Source organism: Gadus chalcogrammus, chromosome 9 (assembly GCF_026213295.1).
Source record: "Gadus chalcogrammus isolate NIFS_2021 chromosome 9, NIFS_Gcha_1.0, whole genome shotgun sequence".
Lineage (NCBI taxonomy): Eukaryota > Metazoa > Chordata > Actinopteri > Gadiformes > Gadidae > Gadus > Gadus chalcogrammus.
In genome coordinates, this window is record NC_079420.1 from 26,300,647 (window position 1) to 26,304,673 (window position 4,027).

Consider the following 4,027-nt stretch of genomic DNA (forward strand, 5'->3'; position numbering starts at 1 on the left):
GGGAAGACTGAAGGAGGGGGAGAGACTAGGAGAGGGGGAGGAGACACGGGGAGGGGGGAGAGTAGGAGAGGGGGGAGACTAAAAGGGGAGAAGGAGACTAGGGGAGGAGGAGGAGACTAGGGGAGTGGGGAGAGTAGGAGAGGGGGGAGACTAAAAGGGGAGGAGGAGACTAGGGGAGGGGGAGAGACTTTGGGATGAGGAGGCGACTAGGGGAGGGGGAGAGACTAAAACGGGAGGGGGAGGAGGGGAGGGGAGGGGGAGGAGGGGAGGGGAGGGGGAGGAGGGGAAACGAGGGGGAGGAGGGGAGGGGAGAAGGGACGACAACAGAAGAATAGTTTGATTTATTTATTATTTGTTTGTACGTTGACATTTTTCCAATACTGAAGGAATCCAAACACATGACTTGTTGGTGTTTGGAGATCCAGAACCAGGACATCTGTCTCTCCTGGTTTAAGTGAGGTGCTACTTTAAAAAATACAAGCTCCATATCTCCAATGAAACCAAAGAGGCATGAATCTCAGAAATAGTTTCAGCCTGAATGTTTCAATGAGTATAAAGGTTAAGTTTTAAATTTGGTGATATCAAGTACTGCAGGCAGAAAGAATAATGTACACCATATTTAAATGTAATGGTTATAAAAAAGGTAATATTTAACTTTTTTTTGCTTTTCGTTTTCCTACTTCCTGTGATTTTAACTGGGTAACATGTTTTGCAGAAAATGTTTAGGTTGGTTTAAGTCTTTTCCCCAGGAATAATTTGTAATATATATTTTTCTTTATAATGTACAGCTTTATTATTAATCCAACAAATTGTACCCGCTGCTGCCTAGGCCTACCTGGAATTGTATTAGCTAAAATAAGTTGTAAAGGCTCTTCCTGTAGGCCTATAGCATGTGATGAAGAATAAAGGGAGAGTGCTGTCCTTTGGTTCGGTGCGTTAGGTCATATTGTCTGACCGGGATTTAGAGGACAGTAGGAGTTGTATATGTAGTGTTCTCATGTATTTGTTTAAATAAGCTCTTTGGATTAAACTGAATGTAGGCTACCATGAGGCTAACATATTTCCTAACATGTATTTTAAATATGAATTGCTGTTATTGATATATTAGCCTACTGTGTAAATTGATATATATATAAACTAGTTGAGTAAAACCGACACTTTTGTGTGTGCTACACGGATAGTGAAATGTGGGCTGGACATTCCAGCAGCTAGCTAGCCCGACGACCTCTGTAGCAGCGGTCGTCAGCCTGGGGTTTCACCACAGCTCCTTCATATGGTAGGAAACGCCGTGGAGCGACAGCACTGAACACACTGAAGACACCATCTGCCATCGCTTGCCAGGACTCGGGGAGAAGAGAGAAGCGAGTGCACACTGAACAGTAAAAGCTTCTGGGAGAAGGACCTAATTAGAGAATGAAAGAAAGGATGAGGGCAGTTTAATATTGTGTGCTGATTTATATTCATTATTGATAATAAAAAGAAAGGTTTGTTGCTATTGTTGCCACACTTAGGGGTCATTCGTTGGAGGGCACTCAAAACTGTTATCATTTTAAATAAAAGTAAAATATGTATTATATTTTTAGTATGTGAAAAAAAGGTTTTTAAAATTGTGGTATTGGAGAAGGACGTTCTTTCAAATAGTTTTTGAAGGCCTTGAGGCAGTAAACGGTCCATCGTATTATATCTCCTGGCTCGCTGTATTTCACTCAATGATATAAATTAGGAGCAAAAGAAACATCTAAATAAATAAATAATAATATATTTTAAGGAAATGTTTAGGAATATGGTTATAGATAGTTTGCTGGAGGTGATTGGTAGCCTTAAGTTTAGTAAAGTTCAGGTAAAAGTGTAAATCTAAATGATAACTAAGAATTTGGTGTGGGGGGAAGCTTGATAAATAGAGGCGTGCAGCACTGTGGACAAATGGTTGGTGAAGCCATGGAAATATTGAATCAATACAGCAGCAGCACCCACAGACACCAGCTGACCTCTGAGCTGGTCAGCCGGCATTATGACAAGTCTCCCTATCAAAATAAAAGTCCCCGGGGAGCAGTTGGCATCAAGGTTCCTCTAGTGAAATTGTGAGTGAGAGAGAGACAGGGGAGAGCCCCCCTTCATCAGAGAGGGGCTGTCTCATCTCTCTCTCTCTGGGCAGCTCAGAGGGTTAGCGCGGGTCCTTTGTATCGCTCTTGTTTCCCTCTAACCCTTCCTTTCCTTTGAGAGACGACTGCATCTCTTCTCGCTCTCCTCTGTAGCCCTCCTCAGGGTACGTATTCTGAGCGGGCACATCCATACAATTGAGTGTGTGTCTGTGTGTTTGTGTCTTTGTCTGTGTGTGTGTATCTGTGTGTGCGTGCGGGTGTGTGCCTCGGTGTATGGGTGTTTGTGTGTGTGAGTGTGTGTGTGTGTGTGTGTGTGTGTGTGTGTGTGTGTGTGTGTGTGTGTGTGTGTGTGTGTGTGTGTGTGTGTGTGTGTGTGTGTGTGTCTGTGTTGGCCAGCATACGCGTGGGATTGTGTTCACAGGCCTTTATGATAAAATATGCTCCTGCGTGTCTTCGTGGATGAAATATACATGACCACTGCATACCAGACGCAGACGGAGAAGGAACACAGGTTCCTCTGATATTCTGTGTTTTTCTTTTTCTACAGACTACTGCTAGTCCTGCTTTTTGTTATATTTTTCATTTATTCATCAATGAACTATTCAAGCAATTCGTCTGAGAACACTGAGAAATGATTAAAGCACCTGAAGAACAGGACCACCTCAGAGAATGTTAAACAACCTCTGCCCTATTGCAGGGACACTCCGAAAGCAGGATCGTATCTTTATGGGTATCGAGTTTCTCCGTAAAACTTTTGACTTTGATGAATCTCATCTGCAATACTTCTGTTGTTTTATCTCTCCTATTTAAAACCAAGGATCAACGTATAGCGCAGACACACCCAGGGGGAAGGCTAGGAAGATGACGGGGTTCGGAGTGGAAGGAAGGACACACATTAACACAGATGTGTAGGCCAACAACATGTGTTGTTGGCCTACACATCTGTGTTTAGCAGAGAATATGTGCTGTTGATGTGTCTCTAGAATCTGTAAATAGTGTCATTATCCCACGGTAGTCCCTCCTAACATCCACAAAAAATAAAAATTGCAAACGAAAATGTATTTTTGGATTCAAATTATTTGTCTTGGAATATTTTAGCATTTTAAAGGGTTCTTATTTATTTGGACTTTAAATTTGGATTTACAGTAAGATGATTTACTGGACCAGACAGATTTTTACTTTGTGTGTCATGCTGTATGGACACAAGAACCGATTGATATTTTAAGCTTAAATTTAGAATAGTGATGGGTTTGGCTGGTTTGGTTTCACCCTGAAATCTCAATCGTAAAAGTCCCGCCTTTTGCAAATGTTTTCAATGTAAATATAATGTGTGTTATTGAAAGCCCAACCCTATTCTTCTGAATGTTTAGTGTGTCAGTTTTACCAAGAAGTAATATATATCTGCCTAAAAAATTAATACCACCGACTGTTAACAAAAGTTTTGTGCGCATGAATGCGACTCGTTCTACCAGACTACTGCATCAAATACATAATCCACATTCATTCCGGTAGTTTTATATGATACATAGATTAAGCAAACGATGAGGAGTCAAACAGTATAAAGCCTCCTTGCGATGTCTCACCACATGCTATAAAAGTAAGATCTTGTTATAATGCTACTGATAATGCTATTCAAATAACCTATTCTGTCCGATTGCACAAGATTCATCTCAAATAAGCTCCCATCTCAGGGGAGTCTAAATGAGCCCCGTCCTGTTACAAGGTCCGACCCCTCATAATACGGGATTAAACTGCGCTTCTTTAACATCAGACTACTACAGAGTCAACCCGGTCTCACGTATTTTCGTGAGACCGGGTTGACCGAGTAACCTACTAGCGGATGTTCCATTAAAGCATTTGGATGACACCTGGTGGACACACATTTCATTGTACAGGTTATTTCATGTTGTATAGGTGAAATAACC